Raw genomic sequence first — 19,330 nt, forward strand, 5'->3', positions numbered from 1 at the left:
CACACGACTGTGACTGAAATGACGGGTTGGTTTGGACCCCCACCAAAAAAGAAGCAATTAATCTCTCCTTGCACAAACTGGCTCTACAGAGGCAAGATGTCCACCTCATCATCATCCTCCGATTCATCACCATGTACATCCCCCTCCTCACAGATTATCAATTCGTCCCCACTGGAATCTACCATCTCAGCTCCCTGTGTACTTTGTGGAGGCAATTGCTGCTGGTCAATGTCTCCACGGAGCAATTGATTATAATTCATTTTAATGAACATCATCTTCTCCACATTTTCTGGAAGTAACCTCGTACGCCGATTGCTGACAAGGTGAGCGGCGGCACTAAACACTCTTTCGGAGTACTACTTGTGGGAGGGCAACTTAGGTAGAATAAAGCCAGTTTGTGCAAGGGCCTCCAAATTGCCTCTTTTTCCTGCCAGTATACGTACGGACTGTCTGACGTGCCTACTTGGATGCGGTCACTCATATAATCCTCCACCATTCTTTCAATGGTGAGAGAATCATATGCAGTGACAGTAGACGTCATGTCCGTAATCGTTGGCAGGTCCTTCAGTCCGGACCAGATGTCAGCATCAGCAGTCGCTCCAGACTGCCCTGCATCACCGCCAGCGGGTGGGCTCGGAATTCTGAGCCTTTTCCTCGCACCCCCAATTGCGGGAGAATGTGAAGGAGGAGCTGTTGACCGATCAAGTTCCACTTGACTTGATAATTTTCTCACCAGCAGGTCTTTGAACCCCTGCAGACTTGTGTCTGCCGGAAAGAGAGATACAACGTTGGTTTTAAATCTAGGATCGAGCACGGTGGCCAAAATGTAGTGCTCTGATTTCAACAGATTGACCACCCGTGAATCCTGGTTAAGCGAATGAAGGGCTCCATCCACAAGTCCCACATGCCTAGCGGAATCGCTCTGTCTTAGCTCCTCCTTCAATGTCTCCAGCTTCTTCTGCAAAAGCCTGATGACGGGAATGACCTGACTCAGGCTGGCAGTGTCTGAACTGACTTCACGTGTGGCAAGTTCAAAAGGTTGCAGAACCTTGCACAACGTTGAAATCATTCTCCACTGCGCTTGAGACAGGTGCATTCCACCTCCTATATCGTGGTCAGATGTATAGGCTTGAATGGCCTTTTGCTGCTCCTCCATCCTCTGAAGCATATAGAGGGTTGAATTCCACCTCGTTACCACTTCTTGCTTCAGATGATGGCAGGGCAGGTTCAGGCGTTTTTGGTGTTGCTCCAGTCTTCTGTACGTGGTGCCTGTACGCCGAAAGTGTCCCGCAATTCTTGTGGCTACCGACAGCATCTCTTGCACACCCCTGTCGTTTTTTAAATAATTCTGCACCACCAAATTCAAGGTATGTGCAAAACATGGGACGTGCTGGAATTTGCCCAGATATAATGCACGCACAATATTGCTGGCGTTGTCCGATGCCACAAATCCACAGGAGAGTCCAATTGGGGTAAGCCATTCTGCGATGATCTTCCTCAGTTGCCGTAAGAGGTTTTCAGCTGTGTGCGTATTCTGGAAAGCGGTGATACAAAGCGTAGCCTGCCTAGGAAAGAGTTGGCATTTGCGAGATGCTGCTACTGGTGCCGCCGCTGCTGTTCTTGCGGCGGGAGTCAATACATCTACCCAGTGGGCTGTCACAGTCATATAGTCCTGAGTCTGCCCTGCCCCATTTGTCCACATGTCCGTGGTTAAGTGGACATTGGGTACAACTGCATTTTTTTCGGACACTGGTGAGTCTTTTTCTGAGGTCTGTGTACATTTTCGGTATCGCCTGCCTAGAGAAATGGAACCTAGATGGTATTTGGTACCGGGGACACAGTACCTCAATCAAGTCTATAGTTGGCTCTGAAGTAATGATGGATACCGGAACCACGTTTCTCACCGCCCAGGATGCCAAGGCCTCAGTTATCCGCTTTGCAGCAGGATGACTGCTGTGATATTTCATCTTCCTTGCAAAGGACTGTTGGACAGTCAATTGCTTGGTGGAAGTAGTAAAAGTGGTCTTACGACTTCCCCTCTGGGATGACCATCGACTCCCAGCAGCAACAACAGCAGCGCCAGCAGCAGTAGGCGTTACACTCAAGGATGCATCGGAGGAATCCCAGGCAGGAGAGAACTCGTCAGAATTGCCAGTGACATGGCCTGCAGGACTATTGGCATTCCTGGGGAAGGAGGAAATTGACACTGAGGGAGTTGGTGGGGTGGTTTGCGTGAGCTTGGTTACAAGAGGAAGGGATTTACTGGTCAGTGGACTGCTTCCGCTGTCGCCCAAAGTTTTTGAACTTGTCACTGACTTATGATGAATGCGCTGCAGGTGACGTATAAGGGAGGATGTTCCGAGGTGGTTAACGTCCTTACCCCTACTTATTACAGCTTGACAAAGGCAACACACGGCTTGACACCTGTTGTTCGCATTTCTGTTGAAATACTTCCACACCGAAGAGCAGTTTTTTTTGGTATTTTCACCAGGCATGTCAATGGCCATATTCCTCCCACGGACAACAGGTGTCTCCCCGGGTGCCTGACTTAAACAAACCACCTCACCTCCCCAGCGCCAGCAACACCCATATCCTCCTCATCCTGGTGTACTTCAACACTGACATCTTCAATCTGACTATCAGGAACTGGACTGCGGGTGCTCCTTCCAGCACTTGCAGGGGGTGTGCAAATGGTGGAAGGTGCATGCTCTTCACGTCCAGTGTTGGGAAGGTCAGGCATCGCAACCGACACAATTGGACTCTCCTTGTGGATTTGTGATTTTGAAGAACGCACAGTTCTTTGCTGTGCTTTTGCCAGCTTAAGTCTTTTCATTTTTCTAGCGAGAGGCTGAGTGCTTCCATCCTCATGTGAAGCTGAACCACTAGCCATGAACATAGGCCAGGGCCTCAGCCGTTCCTTGCCACTCCGTGTGGTAAATGGCATATTGGCAAGTTTACGCTTCTCCTCCGACGATTTTTATTTAGATTTTTGAGTCCTTTTTTTTACTGATCTTTTGTGTTTTGAATTTTACATGCTCTGTACTATGACATTGGGCATCGGCCTCGGCAGACGACGTTGATGGAATTTCATCGTCTCGGCCATGACTAGTGGCAGCAGCTTCAGCACGAGGTGGAAGTGGATCTTGATCTTTCCCTATTTTTGGAACCTCAACATTTTTGTTCTCCATATTTTAATAGGCACAACTAAAAGGCACCTCAGGTAAACAATGGAGATGGATGGATACTAGTATACTTATGGATGACGAGTGACTGACGACACAGAGGTAGCTACAGCCGTGGACTACCGTACTGCGTCTGCTAGTATAGAGATGATAATTAATGATATAAAAAAAATATATATATAACTACTGTAGGTATATATTATATAATGACGGACCTGGTGGACACTGTCAGCAGACTGCTAAACTACTAGTATGATGAAGATAGAAAAAAAAAACCCACCACAGGTAGGTAGGTATACAATTATGGACGAGCACTGACGACACAGAGATAGCCACAGCCGTGGCCTACCGTACTGCGTCTGCTAGTATAGAGATGATAATTAATGATATAAAAAAAAATATATATAACTACTGTAGGTATATATAATGTAATGACGGACCTGGTGGACACTGTCAGCAGACTGCTAAACTACTAGTATGAAGAAGATAGAAAAAAAACTTCACCACAGGTAGGTATACAATTATGGACGAGTGACGACACAGAGGTAGGTACAGCCGTGGACTACCGTACTGCGTCTGCTAGTATAGATAATATACTAAATATATTACTACTGTAGGTATATAATATAATGACGGACCTGGTGGACACTGTCAGCAGACTCCTAAACTACTAGTATGAAGAAGATAGAAAAAAAAACCCACCACAGGTAGGTAGGTATACAATTATGGACGAGCACTGACGACACAGAGATAGCCACAGCCGTGGCCTACCGTACTGCGTCTGCTAGAATAGATAATATACTAAATATATTACTACTGTAGGTATATAATATAATGACGGACCTGGTGGACACTGTCAGCAGACTGCTAAACTACTAGTATGAAGAAGATAGAAAAAAAAACCCCACCACAGGTAGGTATACAATTATGGACGAGTGACGACACAGAGGTAGGTACAGCCGTGGACTACAGTACTGCGTCTGCTAGTATAGATAATATACTAAATATATTACTACTGTAGGTATATAATATAATGACGGACCTGGTGGACACTGTCAGCAGACTCCTAAACTACTAGTATGAAGAAGATAGAAAAAAAAACCCCACCACAGTTAGGTATACAATTATGGACGAGTGACGACACAGAGGTAGGTACAGCCGTGGACTACCGTACTGCGTCTGCTAGTATAGATAATATACTAAATATATTACTACTGTAGGTATATAATATAATGACGGACCTGGTGGACACTGTCAGCAGACTCCTAAACTACTAGTATGAAGAAGATAGAAAAAAAACACCCCACCACAGGTAGGTATACAATTATGGACGAGCACTGACGACACAGAGATAGCCACAGCCGTGGACTACCGTACTGCGTCTGCTAGTATAGATAATATAATAAATATATTACTACTGTAGGTATATAATATAATGATGGACCTGGTGGACACTGTCAGCAGACTCCTAAACTACTAGTATGAAGAAGATAGAAAAAAAAAACCCACCACAGGTAGGTAGGTAGGTATACAATTATGGACGAGCACTGACGACACAGAGATAGCCACAGCCGTGGACTACCGTACTGCGTCTGCTAATATAGAGATGATAAAGATGATAGAGATGAAAAAAATATATAACACTACTGCAGGTAAATATTTATATAATATAATGTATGACCGACCTGCTGGACACTGTCAGCAGAATGCGTTTATAGAATAAAAAAAAAAAACACCACAGGAGTGTTTAACTTTTTCAGGCAGACAATATACTGGTGGTCACACTGGCAGCAAAAGTGTGCACTGTACTCCTGCTATAACTGCTCCCCAGTCTCCCCCACAATGAAGCTGTGTGAGCAGTGAGCACTCAGCACAGTCAGATATACATAGATGATATATCATGCAGCACACTGAGGCTGAGCACATATATGGTATGTGTATCGTTTTTTTTCAGGCAGAGAACGGATTATAAATAATAAAACTGGTGGTCACTATCAGCAAAACTCTGCACTACTGAGTACTCCTGACAAGTTCAACTGCTCCCCAAATTAGTAGTAAATCAAATGTCACTCGTCTCTATCTTCTAATCTAAACGGAGAGGACGCCAGCCACGTCCTCTCCCTATCAATCTCAATGCACGTGTGAAAATGGCGGCGACGCGCGGCTCCTTATATAGAATCCGAGTCTTGTGAGAATCCGACAGCGGGATGATGACGTTCGGGCGCGCTCGGGATAACCGAGCAAGGCGGGAGGATCCGAGTCTGCTCGGACCAGTGCAAAAAAGGGTGAAGTTCGGGCGGGTTCGGATTCCGAGGAACCGAACCCGCTCATCTCTAATGGCCACCCAGCATGACGCCTCCCTTCTTGACCATGCTGTAATTGCAGTCGCACTGCAGTTCAGCGTGATCATAAAAAATGGTGTAGCCTCCTGCTGGTGCAGACTGTATGTGCGCGCAGGAAGCCGCCACCATTTTTGTGATCACAGCGGCTGAATGTGATGTCATACAGCCGCTGTGACCACGCCCCCTGTGTCTCCTCCATTGCAGACCCCATTTTGAAGCCTTGCCCCCGCACCGCTCCATCCCTGACTTGGAAATGGAGTGTTGCTGACCCCCCTCTCCCCCCCTGCCCCGATTGACAGGCAGAGGCGATCGCATTCTCTGCGGGGTGCCGCAGAAAATGCAGGCACATGCGTATGCTCTTAGCAATTTTTGCAGTTGGATCGCTTATTGTGATTGCAATCCAACCTGAATCAGGCCCTATTACCTATCACAATGCGCTGCGGGCAGTACAAAATTGGTTTAATATAGGAGAAAACCCCCCAGACCTGTGCTCCTTAACTGTACCTGGTGGCTAGTGGAGCGGCTGCCCAGTAATCAGTGTCCACGCCAGTGCGCGCACGGTCCACCCCCTACGGCCACGCTCCCCTTCATCAGCGGCCTCGTGATCCGGAAGGGCGGTGTGTGTGTGACTGACCTTAGGAAGAAACCGGAGCCTCCGCTGCAGTGACCCAGCAACCAGGGCACGGGAGTATACAGCGCCGCTGGGAGTGATGAAGCTGCAGTAAAGATGTCTATTAGACCTAGCCTGCTGCAGCCCTTGTAGATTCTCATAAAACAAGTTCTTCTTTTCTTGTCAAAATTAATAGCTAAGAATAGGCTGCCTGAGGCAGGCCCCTGTTAAGTGGCCTGCTACTGAAGGCACCTGTTACAAACCTGCCGCGGCGGCCGCGCTTGTCCCTACGGGTGGTCTGGTCTGCCCGGCGCCTCGCTCCCCCTGGCGGTCTCCGGATTCAGTGGCGGGTCGGCGCTGCTCCCCGGCGGCTTCCCGGAAGCAGGGACGCCGCCATCGCAAGTGAGGGCAAGCAGGCGGAGCAGGTCTGACGTCACCTGCCTGCTCCGTCAATCAGGCTGGGGCGGGGAGTTTAAAAGCGGATACCAGGCAGAGATCCGGTGCCTGAGTATCTTCGTTTCTCCTTCGGAAGCTGTGATTCCAGAGCTCCCTCGTCCCGTGCCTCCAAGCACCTCCGTGCCTCCAAGCACCTCCGTGCCTCCAAGCACCTCGTGCCTCCAAGCACCTCCGTGCCTCCAAGCACCTCCGTGCCTCCAAGCACCTCCGTACCTCCAAGCACCTCCGTACCTCCAAGCACCTCGTGCCTCCAAGCACCTCCGTACCTCCAAGCACCTCCGTGCCTCCAAGTACCCCCGTGCCTCCAAGTACCTCCGTGCCTCCAAGTACCCCGTGCCTTTAAGCACCTCCGTGCCTCCAAGCACCTCGTGCCTCCAAGCACCTCCGTACCTCCAAGCACCTCCGTGCCTCCAAGTACCCCCGTGCCTTCAAGCACCTCCGTGCCTCCAAGCACCTCGTGCCTCCAAGCACCTCCGTGCCTCCAAGCACCTCCGTGCCTCCGAGCACCTCCGTGCCTCCGAGCACCTCGTGCCTCCAAGCATCTCCGTACCTCCAGGGGCCTCCTAGCACGCCCTGTACTTCCAGCACCTCAGTACCCCAGCCTTCAGTATTTCTACGAGTCTTGTCTTACAGGAGACCGTCAAGAACTCCTCTGTGCCTCCCGCCTGCCGACGTAGTCCTGCATGAGGAAGACCTACATCCGGCCATCCCTACTGCGACCCAGTGGCGGTTCCTCTTCCCGGTCATCGGAAGAAGCCCCGAGTCCACAACACTCCCAAACCAGGTCAGTGACAGTATACTCAGGCCCAATGGACTCGGGGAATCGGAACACGGACTCGAGTGCCATCCAGAACCTGGCTTCCCGAGTACAAAGTCAGGAGGCGGCGCAAGGCCAGGTGATGCAGTACCTCCAGCAGTTGTCCGGACGTCTGGATCAGATCCAGGCGTCTCTGGCCTCAGTAATTCCGGCTCCTGCTCCAGTGGTCGCACCAGTTGTCATTGCCAGTAATGTTCAACCATCGGCTGGTATCACTCCACGTCTTCAGTTGCCTACTCCGTCCCGCTATAATGGGAATCCCAAAAATTGCCGCGGTTTCTTGAACCAATGCGAGGTACATTTCGAGCTACTTGCACACAACTTTCCTACAGACCGGTCCAAGGTAGCATATATCATTTCTTTATTGGAAGGTTCTGCTTTGGATTGGGTGTCTCCACTATGGGAACGATCCGATCCCATGGTTTCCAACTATACCAACTTCATCTCGTCCTTTCGAAGGATTTTCGACGAACCCGGCAGAATGACCACGGCTTCTTCCGATTTGCTCCGTGTTCGGCAAGGCGCCCGTTCCGTGGGCCAGTATGTGGTTCATTTCCAGACCATTGCTTCCGAACTACGCTGGAATAATGACGCCCTGAGAGCTGCCTTCTGGAACGGTCTTTCCGACCGGCTGAAAGATGAGCTGGTTACTAGAGATCTGCCGGATCCATTAGAAGATTTGATTTCTCTGTGCGTCAAGGTGGATCTTCGGATGCAAGAGCGTGGAAGAGAACGTAGCCATTCAGATCGTCCCAGGCTCCGGAATCCTACTCCTAGGCCGGTGGCCTCACCTAGCTCAGATGAGCCCATGCAAATTAACCGCTCCCGACTGTCTCCAGAAGAACGACAGCGTCGTCGTGAGGGTAAACTCTGCCTTTACTGTGGAGCCGCAGATCATTTTCTTAAATCTTGTAAAGTCCGTCCGGGATACGGGCAGGCCTAGCTTGTTCCGGAGGAGTCAAGCTGGGAGTTGCGACAAAAGCTTCTCCAACTTCGGACTGTTTGCTTCCAGTAACTCTAGTCTCCAACTCAGTCTCCAAGTCTTGTGAAGCCCTATTGGACTCTGGAGCTGCAGGGAACTTTGTTTCTTCTATCTGTGCCCAAAGTTTGGGTTTGAAGTTACGGCCTATCGAGCGGCCAATCTCACTGACGGCTATCAATGGGACTAGAATTGCCAAAGGTCTTATAAGGTGGCGCACGGGGCCAGTTAAGCTGCAGGTCGGGGCTCTACATCAGGAAGATTTGGAACTCTTGGTAATCCCAGAAATGCCCCATGATCTGGTTCTTGGAATACCTTGGCTAAAAAGTCATAATCCCCACATCGACTGGAAGTCGTCACAAATTCTGTCCTGGAGTTCCTTTTGTCACACTAATTGTCTTACTCCTGTCTGTCCGCTCCGTGTCACTTCCAAGACGGATGAAGAGCGCATTCCGGATGCATATCAAGGGTACAAGGACGTGTTTTCGGAACAAGCTGCGGACCTATTACCACCTCACAGGCCTTGGGACTGCTCTATTGACCTTGTCCCAGGGAAGACGCCACCCCGTGGTCGCACATATCCTCTGTCTCTTCCCGAGACCCAAGCCATGTCGGAGTATATTAAGTCCAATCTGCTCAAAGGATTCATTCGCCCCTCTTCCTCCCCTGCTGGTGCAGGCTTCTTTTTTGTGAAGAAAAAAGACGGAGGGTTGAGACCATGCATCGACTACCGCGGCCTAAATGACATTACTATTAAGAATAAGTACCCTTTGCCACTAATCACAGAGTTATTTGATAGGGTTCGTGGGGCCCGCATTTTTTCCAAACTCGACTTGAGAGGAGCTTATAATCTTATACGCATCCGAGAGGGGGATGAATGGAAGACTGCCTTTAATACCCGAGATGGGCATTACGAATACTTGGTGATGCCATTTGGTCTTAGTAATGCTCCCGCGGTTTTCCAGGGATTCGTCAATGAAATCTTTCGTGATATGCTGTATCAGAGCGTTGTGGTATATTTGGACGACATATTGATTTTTTCCAAGAGTCTTGTCGAACACAGGTTACAAGTCAAAGAAGTACTACACCGTTTACGAGAGAATCATCTCTACGCCAAGCTCTCCAAGTGTACCTTTGAAGTAACATCTATTCCGTTCCTCGGTTATGTCATCTCGGGGACGGAGCTTCGCATGGATCCGGAAAAGTTATCTGCCATTCGTGACTGGACTCAACCTCTTTCCCTGAAAGCAATACAAAGATTCCTGGGCTTTGCGAACTACTACAGGAAATTCATTAAGGGTTTCTCCACCATTGTTGCGCCCATTACTGCCCTGACGAGGAAGGGTTCCAATCCTAGTTTGTGGCCCCCGGAAGCCATTTTAGCTTTTTCTCGTTTAAAATTAGCCTTCATGACGGCTCCAGTTCTCAAACAACCAGATTTCGATGAACCCTTCTTCTTAGAAGTTGATGCGTCTTCAGTCGGAGTTGGGGCTGTTCTCTCCCAGTATTCCTCTGATAAGAAACTACATCCGTGTGGCTTCCATTCTCGTAAGTTCTCTCCGGCCGAACGGAACTACACTATTGGAGACCAGGAACTCTTGGCAATCAAGTCTGCCTTGGAAGAATGGAGATATCTTCTGGAAGGGGCTAAGCACGTGTTTACTATCTACACAGATCACAAGAATTTGCTGTACATCAAATCCGCACAGTGCTTGAATCCTCGCCAGGCAAGATGGGCACTTTTCTTTTCCCGATTCTCGTTCATTATCAAGTACCGGGCCGGGAGTCTCAATATTAAAGCAGATGCACTTTCTCGTTCACAAGTTTCCTCTGACGAGGATGAACCTCCGGAGCGGGGTTTAATTCTGAATCCAGTTTCTGTCTCTGTTGCTTTAACTACTCCAGCTCCTCCTCCTGGAAGAATGTCCGTACCAGCTAGATTCCGCTCAAGGATACTACTGTGGGTCCATAACTCCAAGTTTTCCGGTCATCCCGGCGCTCAGAAGATGTACAAGTTTCTGCAAAGGTCTTACTGGTGGAACACCATGAGGAAGGATGTACAAGATTGCGTTAATTCCTGTCCCCAATGTACACAACACAAATCTCCTCGTTTGCCTCCTGCAGGGTTACTTCGTCCTCTGCCTATCCCTGTGAGACCCTGGACTCACATTTCCATGGACTTCGTCACTGACCTGCCCTGTTCCAAAGGTTACAACACCGTTTGGGTTATCGTTGACCGTTTTTCGAAGATGGCACACTTTGTGCCCTTGACTGGTCTTCCGACAGCACCGAAACTGGCACTACTGTTTATCCGAGAACATTTTCGTTTGCATGGGTTGCCACAAGAGATTGTTTCTGACCGAGGAGTACAGTTCACCGCCAGGTTTTGGAAAGCCCTTTGTTCGACTCTGCAAATCAAACTTAAGTTTTCGTCTGCTTATCATCCCCAAACAAATGGACAAACGGAACGTGTCAATCAGGATCTAGAGACTTTTCTCCGTCTGTACCTCTCTCCTTCACAGGACAATTGGGTGGAGTTGCTGCCTTGGGCGGAGTTTGCCCACAACCATTTGTTTCATTCTTCCACTGGGGAATCACCATTTTTCGTCAACTACGGGTTCCATCCCCGTGTTCCGGAATTTCCAAGCCTTCCGTTAGTAGAGGTTCCTGCTGTAGTATCCACTCTACGACACTTTGGACAAATTTGGAGGAAGGTTCATGCTAATCTTAAGCAGGTTTCGGCTCGGTACAAGTTCTTCGCAGATAAGAAACGGCGAGCTGCACCTCAATATAAAGTTGGGGACAGGGTATGGCTGTCCACACGGAACCTCCGGCTGAAGGTGCCTACCATGAAATTCGCTCCAAGGTTCATCGGGCCCTACCCTGTGCTACAAGTCTTAAATCCTGTGGTCTGTAAACTGGGTTTGCCTGCCCATCTTCGAGTACCTAACGCCTTTCATGTTTCTCTACTCCGTCCCCTCGTTCTGAATCGGTTCCACTCAGCACTCCCTAGGTCAACGTCAGTAGTGGCAGAAGCCGGAGCAGAGTTTGAAATCAAAGCTATTCTTGACTCCCGTTATCTTCATAAAAAATTACAGTACTTGGTGGACTGGAAGGGTTACGGTCCTGAGGAGAGAAGTTGGATTGGAGCTACTGAAGTAATGGCTCCTCGTCTGATTCGGATCTTCCACTCCAAACATCCGACTAAGCCCGGGAAGTGTCCAGGGGCCACTCCTGGAGGAGGGGGTACTGTTACAAACCTGCCGCGGCGGCCGCGCTTGTCCCTACGGGTGGTCTGGTCTGCCCGGCGCCTCGCTCCCCCTGGCGGTCTCCGGATTCAGTGGCGGGTCGGCGCTGCTCCCCGGCGGCTTCCCGGAAGCAGGGACGCCGCCATCGCAAGTGAGGGCAAGCAGGCGGAGCAGGTCTGACGTCACCTGCCTGCTCCGTCAATCAGGCTGGGGCGGGGAGTTTAAAAGCGGATACCAGGCAGAGATCCGGTGCCTGAGTATCTTCGTTTCTCCTTCGGAAGCTGTGATTCCAGAGCTCCCTCGTCCCGTGCCTCCAAGCACCTCCGTGCCTCCAAGCACCTCCGTGCCTCCAAGCACCTCCGTGCCTCCAAGCACCTCGTGCCTCCAAGCACCTCCGTGCCTCCAAGCACCTCCGTGCCTCCAAGCACCTCCGTACCTCCAAGCACCTCCGTACCTCCAAGCACCTCGTGCCTCCAAGCACCTCCGTACCTCCAAGCACCTCCGTGCCTCCAAGTACCCCCGTGCCTCCAAGTACCTCCGTGCCTCCAAGTACCCCGTGCCTTTAAGCACCTCCGTGCCTCCAAGCACCTCGTGCCTCCAAGCACCTCCGTACCTCCAAGCACCTCCGTGCCTCCAAGTACCCCCGTGCCTTCAAGCACCTCCGTGCCTCCAAGCACCTCGTGCCTCCAAGCACCTCCGTGCCTCCAAGCACCTCCGTGCCTCCAAGCACCTCCGTGCCTCCGAGCACCTCGTGCCTCCAAGCATCTCCGTACCTCCAGGGGCCTCCTAGCACGCCCTGTACTTCCAGCACCTCAGTACCCCAGCCTTCAGTATTTCTACGAGTCTTGTCTTACAGGAGACCGTCAAGAACTCCTCTGTGCCTCCCGCCTGCCGACGTAGTCCTGCATGAGGAAGACCTACATCCGGCCATCCCTACTGCGACCCAGTGGCGGTTCCTCTTCCCGGTCATCGGAAGAAGCCCCGAGTCCACAACACTCCCAAACCAGGTCAGTGACAGCACCAACTACAAACTGAGCTCCCTGTTCATGGAAGCGGGGTTATAGAGGAGAATGCACTGAGCTTCTTGGGAACAGTCAAAAGCTTTGAGCCGGTTGGTGCCTCAGATCAAGATCCTACTCTACACACCAATGTGAATCCTTGTGGAGTCCAGTGTACCCCACAGAAGAAATTAATGTGTCACACCCATTGGCAGCAACCTTAGAATAGCTGCTGACGGGCACAATTGAGAAAGGAAGGGGGGGGGGCATTTGAATCCAACACATAGATGCAATTCAAATATGTAATTTGTACCTTCCTATTTTAAAATATAATGGATGAACCTCACCCTGTGAGAACAATCTTCATGATCAAGAGATCTCATATGCAAAATAAGTATGAGTTGGGATAGGGCTGGGGAGGGTGGCTGCTCGGGCAGCCCCTCCCCCGTCAAGTTAAGGAGATTCAACTGAGGAAGCACAAGGGAACTTTCGTCTGGGGACAACAACTGCAGGGAGACCACATCTTTTCAGATGAACATGGGAGGGCGGAAGGCTGCCTAATACTGAAGCACCATCAAATATCAAACCATATGCAACAACTAGTACAAGCATTCCTGGGGGAAGGTCTGCAGAAGACGGATTTGCATACGGTGATGTCATCCAAGCAGTGGGCCAAAGTTGGCTGGAACCCTCATCTGCATATGAAAAGAGAAAAGGGGCATGCAGGGCATGGCGGCCTTTTGCGGTGCTTGGATGACCCTTAGTTCGCATTAAACACCCCCACCCTCCTTTTGTGTGGGGCTCATGTTGGCTCTGCCCCAGCCCCTGAAGCATTCAAGCTGATTTCTTGCAGCAGCTGGGCACTGTAACAGCTCCAGAGCTGCTCTGTAAGGCAACTAAAAGGGTGTGGGCCCTGCAGCACTACCTGTAGTTCGCATTGTGCGTTTGAAGGCACAAAGTAAGCAGACAGGAGGATAAGTCAGGATAGTGCGCAAGGGCATAGAAGGGAGCGGCTCAAGAAAAGAGAAGTGGAAACAGAAAGCAAACTAGGCTGGAGAGAGACCTGAGACAAAGGGATCTGAATTATACGAGAGCCGACCAGGGGAAACACAAATTATGCAGTCAAGTTTCCCACATTTGGGGAAATCGCAGGGGCAGCACACCCAGAGTGCAATGGGTGAGCCTTGCCCTGGGAGAAGCACCTTCATGATCATAGTATCTCACCTGGCAGGTAAGTAGGAGTTGGGCTAGAGCTGGGGAGGGTCGCTGCTCGGGTACCCCCCTGTAAAGTGAAGGAGATCCAACTGAGGCAGCACAAGGGAACTCTCGAAAGAAGAACAAGGCTAGAGGAAAATCTGAGACAAAGAAATCTGACTTTTACCAGAGCTGACCAGAGGAAAGCACAAACACAGTCTCCCACTACCACAAATAATGCAGTCAAGTTTCCCACATTTGGGGAAATCACAGGGGTCAGCATACCCAAAATGCAATGAATGAACCTCACCCTGGGAGAACAATCTTCATGACCATGGTATCTCCTATGCAAAATAAGTATGATTTGGAATAGGGCTGGGGAGGGCCGCTGCTCAGGCACATCTCTGTCAAGTAAAGGAGATTCAACTGAGGCAGCACAAGGGAACTCTCATCTGGGGACAACAACTGCAGGGAGAACACATATTTTCAGATGAACATGGGAGGGCAGAAGGCTGCCTAATACTGAAGCACCCCCAAACAACAAACCAAATGCAACAACTAGTGCAAGCATTCCTGGGGGAAGTTCTGCAGAAGACGGATTTGCATACGGTGATGTCATCCAAGCAGTGGGTCAAAGTTGGCTTCAACCCTCATCTGCATATGAAAAGAGAAAAGGGGCGTGCAGGGCTTGGCGGCCTTTTGCGGTGCTTGGATGACCCCTAGTTCGCATTAAACTCCTCCACCCTCCTTTGGTGTGGGGCTCATGTTGGCCATGCCCCATCCCCTGAAGCATTCAAGCTGATTTCTTGCAGCAGCTGGGCACTGTAACAGCTCCAGAGCTGCTCTGTAAGGCAAGTAAAAGGGTGTGGGCCCTGCAGCACTACCTGTAGTTTGCATTGTGCATTGGAAGGCACAAAGTAAGCAGACGGGAGGAGAAGTCAGGATAGTGCACAAGGGTATAGAAGGGAGCGTGTAAAGAAAAGAGAAGTGGAAACAGACAGCAAACTAGGCTGGAGAGAGACCTGAGACAAAGAGATCTGAATTATACGAGAGCCGACCAGGGGAAACACAAATTATGCAGTCAAGTTTCCCACATTTGGGGAAATCGCAGGGGCAGCACACCCAGAGTGCAATGGGTGAGCCTTGCCCTGGGAGAAGCACCTTCATGATCATAGTATCTCACCTGGCAGGTAAGTAGGAGTTGGGCTAGAGCTGGGGAGGGTCGCTGCTCGGGCACCCCCCTGTCAAGTGAAGGAGATCCAACTGAGGCAGCACAAGGGAACTCTCGAAAGAAGAACAAGGCTAGAGGAAGATCTGAAACAAAGAAATCTGACTTTTACCAGAGCTGACCAGAGGAAAACACAAACACAGTCCCCCACTACCACAAATAAAGCAGTCGAGTTTCCCACATTTGGGGAAATCACAGGGGTCAGCATACCCAGAATGCAATGAATGAACCTCACCCTGGGAGAATAATCTTCATGACCATGGTATCTCCTATGCAAAATAAGTATGATTTGGGATAGAGCTGGGGAGGGCCGCTGCTCAGGCACATCTCTGTCAAGTAAAGGAGATTCAACTGAGGCAGCACAAGGGAACTCTCATCTGGGGATAACAACTGCAGGGAGAACACATATTTTCAGATGAACATGGAGGGCAGAAGGCTGCCTAATACTGAAGCACCCCCAAACAACAAACCAAATGCAACAACTAGTGCAAGCATTCCTGGGGGAAGGCCTGCCGCAGATGGATTTGCATATGGTGATGTCATCCAAGCAGTGGGTCAAAGTTGGCTTCAACCCTCGTCTGCATATGAAAAGAGAAAAGGGGCGTGCAGGGCATGGTGGCCTTTTGCGGCGCTTGGCTGACCCCTAGTTTGCATTAAACACCTCCACCCTCCTTCGGTGTGGGGCTCATGTTGGCTATGCCCCAGCCCCTGAAGCATTCAAGCTGATTTCTTGCAGCAGCTGGGCACTGTAACAGCTCCAGAGCTGCTCTGTAAGGCAAGTAAAAGGGTGTGGGCCCTGCAGCACTACCTGTAGTTTGCATTGTGCATTGGAAGGCACAAAGTAAGCAGACGGGAGGAGAAGTCAGGATAGTGCACAAGGGTATAGATGGGAGGGGCTCAAGAAAAAAAGAAGTGGAAACAGACAGCAAACTAGGCTGGAGAGAGACCTGAGACAAAGAGATCTAAATTATACGAGAGCCGACCAGGGGAAACACAAATTATGCAGTCAAGTTTCCCACATTTCGGGAAATCGCAGGGGCAGCACACCCAGAGTGCAATGGTGGGCCTTGCCCTGGGAGAAGCACCTTCATGATCATAGTATCTCACCTGGCAGGTAAGTAGGAGTTGGGCTAGAGCTGGGGAGGGTCGCTGCTCGGGCACCCCCCTGTCAAGTGAAGGAGATCCAACTGAGGCAGCACAAGGGAACTCTCGAAAGAAGAACAAGGCTAGAGGAAGATCTGAAACAAAGAAATCTGACTTTTACCAGAGCTGACCAGAGGAAAACACAAACACAGTCCCCCACTACCACAAATAAAGCAGTCGCGTTTCCCACATTTGGGGAAATCACAGAGGTCAGCATACCCAGAATGCAATGAATGAACCTCACCCTGGGAGAACAATCTTCATGACCATGGTATCTCCTATGCAAAATAAGTATGATTTGGAATAGGGCTGGGGAGGGCCGCTGCTCATGCACATCTCTGTCAAGTAAAGGAGATTCAACTGAGGCAGCACAAGGGAACTCTCATCTGGGGACAACAACTGCAGGGAGAACACATATTTTCAGATGAACATGGGAGGGCAGAAGGCTGCCTAATACTGAAGCACCCCCAAACAACAAACCAAATGCAACAACTAGTACAAGCATTCCTGGGGGAAGTTCTGCAGAAGACGGATTTGCATATGGTGATGTCATCCAAGCAGTGGGTCAAAGTTGGCTTCAACCCTCGTCTGCATATGAAAAGAGAAAAGGGGCGTGCAGGGTATGGCGGCCTTTTGCGGCGCTTGGATGACCCCTAGTTCGCATTAAACACCTCCACCCTCCTTCGGTGTGGGGCTCATGTTGGCTATGCCCCAGCCCCTGAAGCATTCAAGCTGATTTCTTGCAGCAGCTGGGCACTGTAACAGCTCCAGAGCTGCTCTGTAAGGCAAGTAAAAGGGTGTGGGCCCTGCAGCACTACCTGTAGTTCGCATTGTGCGTTGGAAGGCACAAAGTAAGCAGAGAGGAGGAGAAGTCAGGATAGTGCGCAAAGGCATAGAAGGGAGCGGCTCAAGAAAAGAGAAGTGGAAACAGACAGCAAACTAGGCTGGAGAGAGACCTGAGACAAAGAGATCTGAATTATACGAGAGCCGACCAGGGGAAACACAAATTATGCAGTCAAGTTTCCCACATTTGGGGAAATCGCAGGAGCAGCACACCCAGAGTGCAATGGGTGAGCCTTGCCCTGGGAGAAGCACCTTCATGATCATAGTATCTCACCTGGCAGGTAAGTAGGATTTGGGCTAGAGCTGGGGAGGGTCGCTGCTCGGGTACCCCCCTGTCAAGTGAAGGAGATCCAACTGAGGCAGCACAAGGGAACTCTCGAAAGAAGAACAAGGCTAGAGTAAAATATGAGACAAAGAAATCTGACTTTTACCAGAGCTGACCAGAGGAAAGCACAAACACAGTCCCCCACTACCACAAATAATGCAGTCAAGTTTCCCACATTTGGGGAAATCACAGGGGTCAGCATACCCAAAATGCAATGAATGAACCTCACCCTGAGAGAACAATCTTCATGACCATGGTATCTCCTATGCAAAATAAGTATGATTTGGAATAGGGCTGGGGAGGGCCGCTGCTCATGCACATCTCTGTCAAGTAAAGGAGATTCAACTGAGGCAGCACAAGGGAACTCTCATCTGGGGACAACAACTGCAGGGAGAACACATATTTTTAGATGAACATGGGAGGGCAGAAGGCTGCCTAATACTGAAGCACCCCCAAACAACAAACCAAATGCAACAACTAGTGCAAGCATTCCTGGGGGAAGTTCTGCAGAAGACGGATTTGCATACGGTGATGTCATCCAAGCAGTTGGTCAAAGTTGGCTTCAACCCTCATCTGCATATGAAAAGAGAAAAGGGGCGTGCAGGGCATGGCGGCCTTTTGCGGTGCTTGGGTGACCCCTAGTTCGCATTAAACACCTCCACCCTCCTTTGGTGTGGGGCTCATGTTGGCCATGCCCCATCCCCTGAAGCATTCAAGCAGATTTCTTGCAGCAGCTGGGCACTGTAACAGCTCCAGAGCTGCTCTGTAAGGCAAGTAAAAGGGTGTGGGCCCTGCAGCACTACCTGTAGTTTGCATTGTACATTGGAAGGCACAAAGTAAGCAGACGGGAGGAGAAGTCAGGATAGTGCACAAGGGTATAGAAGGGAGCGGCTGAAGAAAAGAGAAGTGGAAACAGACAGCAAACTAGGCTGTAGAGAGATCTGAGACAAAGAGATCTGAATTATACGAGAGCCGACCAGGGGAAACACAAATTATGCAGTCAAGTTTCCCACATTTGGGGAAATCGCAGGGGCAGCACACCCAGAGTGCAATGGGTGAGCCTTGCCCTGGGAGAAGCACCTTCATGATCATAGTATCTCACCTGGCAGGTAAGTAGGAGTTGGGCTAGAGCTGGGGAGGGTCGCTGCTCGGGCACCCCCCTGTTAAGAGAAGGAGATCCAACTGAGGCAGCACAAGGGAACTCTCAAAAGAAGAACAAGGCTAGAGGAAGATCTGAAACAAAGAAATCTGACTTTTACCAGAGCTGACCAGAAGAAAACACAAACACAGTCCCCCACTACCACAAATAAAGCAGTCGAGTTTCCCACATTTGGGGAAATCACAGGGGTCAGCATACCCAGAATGCAATGAATGAACCTCACCCTGGGAGAATAATCTTCATGACCATGGTATCTCCTATGCAAAATAAGTATGATTTGGGATAGAGCTGGGGAGGGCCGCTGCTCAGGCACATCTCTGTCAAGTTAAGGAGATTCAACTGAGGCAGCACAAGGGAACTCTCATCTGGGGACAACAACTGCAGGGAGAACACATATTTTCAGATGAACATGGGAGGGCAGAAGGCTGCCTAATACTGAAGCACCCCCAAACAACAAACCAAATGCAACAACTAGTGCAAGCATTCCTTGGGGAAGGCCTGCCGCAGATGGATTTGCATATGGTGATGTCATCCAAGCAGTGGGTCAAAGTTGGCTTCAACCCTCGTCTGCATATGAAAACAGAAAAGGGGCGTGCAGGGCATGGTGGCCTTTTGCGGCGCTTGACTGACCCCTAGTTTGCATTAAACACCTCCACCCTCCTTCGGTGTGGGGCTCATGTTGGCTATGCCCCAGCCCCTGAAGCATTCAAGCTGATTTCTTGCAGCAGCTGGGCACTGTAACAGCTCCAGAGCTGCTCTGTAAGGCACGTAAAAGGGTGTGGGCCCTGCAGCACTACCTGTAGTTT

The 19,330-nt window shown here is 50.2% G+C and overlaps 9 non-coding genes and 1 pseudogene across 9 annotated transcripts; all 10 read right to left on the minus strand.

Moving 5' to 3' along the window:
* Nucleotides 1-13,708: 13,708 nt before the first annotated feature.
* On the minus strand, nucleotides 13,709-13,871 carry LOC135003970 (U1 spliceosomal RNA). The gene has a single exon (XR_010204848.1). It is a non-coding gene; the product is annotated as a U1 spliceosomal RNA (small nuclear RNA).
* Nucleotides 13,872-14,023: 152 nt separating this feature from the next.
* Nucleotides 14,024-14,187, minus strand: LOC135003898 (U1 spliceosomal RNA). Its single transcript, XR_010204776.1, has one exon. It is a non-coding gene; the product is annotated as a U1 spliceosomal RNA (small nuclear RNA).
* Nucleotides 14,188-14,861: 674 nt separating this feature from the next.
* On the minus strand, nucleotides 14,862-15,024 carry LOC135003979 (U1 spliceosomal RNA). Its single transcript, XR_010204857.1, has one exon. It is a non-coding gene; the product is annotated as a U1 spliceosomal RNA (small nuclear RNA).
* Nucleotides 15,025-15,176: 152 nt separating this feature from the next.
* LOC135003905 (U1 spliceosomal RNA) lies at nucleotides 15,177-15,340 on the minus strand. The gene has a single exon (XR_010204783.1). It is a non-coding gene; the product is annotated as a U1 spliceosomal RNA (small nuclear RNA).
* A 695-nt stretch (nucleotides 15,341-16,035) lies between these two features.
* Nucleotides 16,036-16,176, minus strand: LOC135004140 (U1 spliceosomal RNA; annotated as a pseudogene).
* A 152-nt stretch (nucleotides 16,177-16,328) lies between these two features.
* On the minus strand, nucleotides 16,329-16,492 carry LOC135003930 (U1 spliceosomal RNA). The gene has a single exon (XR_010204808.1). It is a non-coding gene; the product is annotated as a U1 spliceosomal RNA (small nuclear RNA).
* A 674-nt stretch (nucleotides 16,493-17,166) lies between these two features.
* Nucleotides 17,167-17,329, minus strand: LOC135003994 (U1 spliceosomal RNA). The gene has a single exon (XR_010204871.1). It is a non-coding gene; the product is annotated as a U1 spliceosomal RNA (small nuclear RNA).
* A 152-nt stretch (nucleotides 17,330-17,481) lies between these two features.
* LOC135003880 (U1 spliceosomal RNA) lies at nucleotides 17,482-17,645 on the minus strand. Its single transcript, XR_010204760.1, has one exon. It is a non-coding gene; the product is annotated as a U1 spliceosomal RNA (small nuclear RNA).
* Nucleotides 17,646-18,319: 674 nt separating this feature from the next.
* Nucleotides 18,320-18,482, minus strand: LOC135003980 (U1 spliceosomal RNA). Its single transcript, XR_010204859.1, has one exon. It is a non-coding gene; the product is annotated as a U1 spliceosomal RNA (small nuclear RNA).
* Nucleotides 18,483-18,634: 152 nt separating this feature from the next.
* On the minus strand, nucleotides 18,635-18,798 carry LOC135003920 (U1 spliceosomal RNA). The gene has a single exon (XR_010204798.1). It is a non-coding gene; the product is annotated as a U1 spliceosomal RNA (small nuclear RNA).
* Nucleotides 18,799-19,330: the final 532 nt, after the last annotated feature.

The sequence above is a fragment of the Pseudophryne corroboree genome, unplaced genomic scaffold (genome assembly GCF_028390025.1).
Source record: "Pseudophryne corroboree isolate aPseCor3 unplaced genomic scaffold, aPseCor3.hap2 scaffold_191, whole genome shotgun sequence".
NCBI lineage: Eukaryota > Metazoa > Chordata > Amphibia > Anura > Myobatrachidae > Pseudophryne > Pseudophryne corroboree.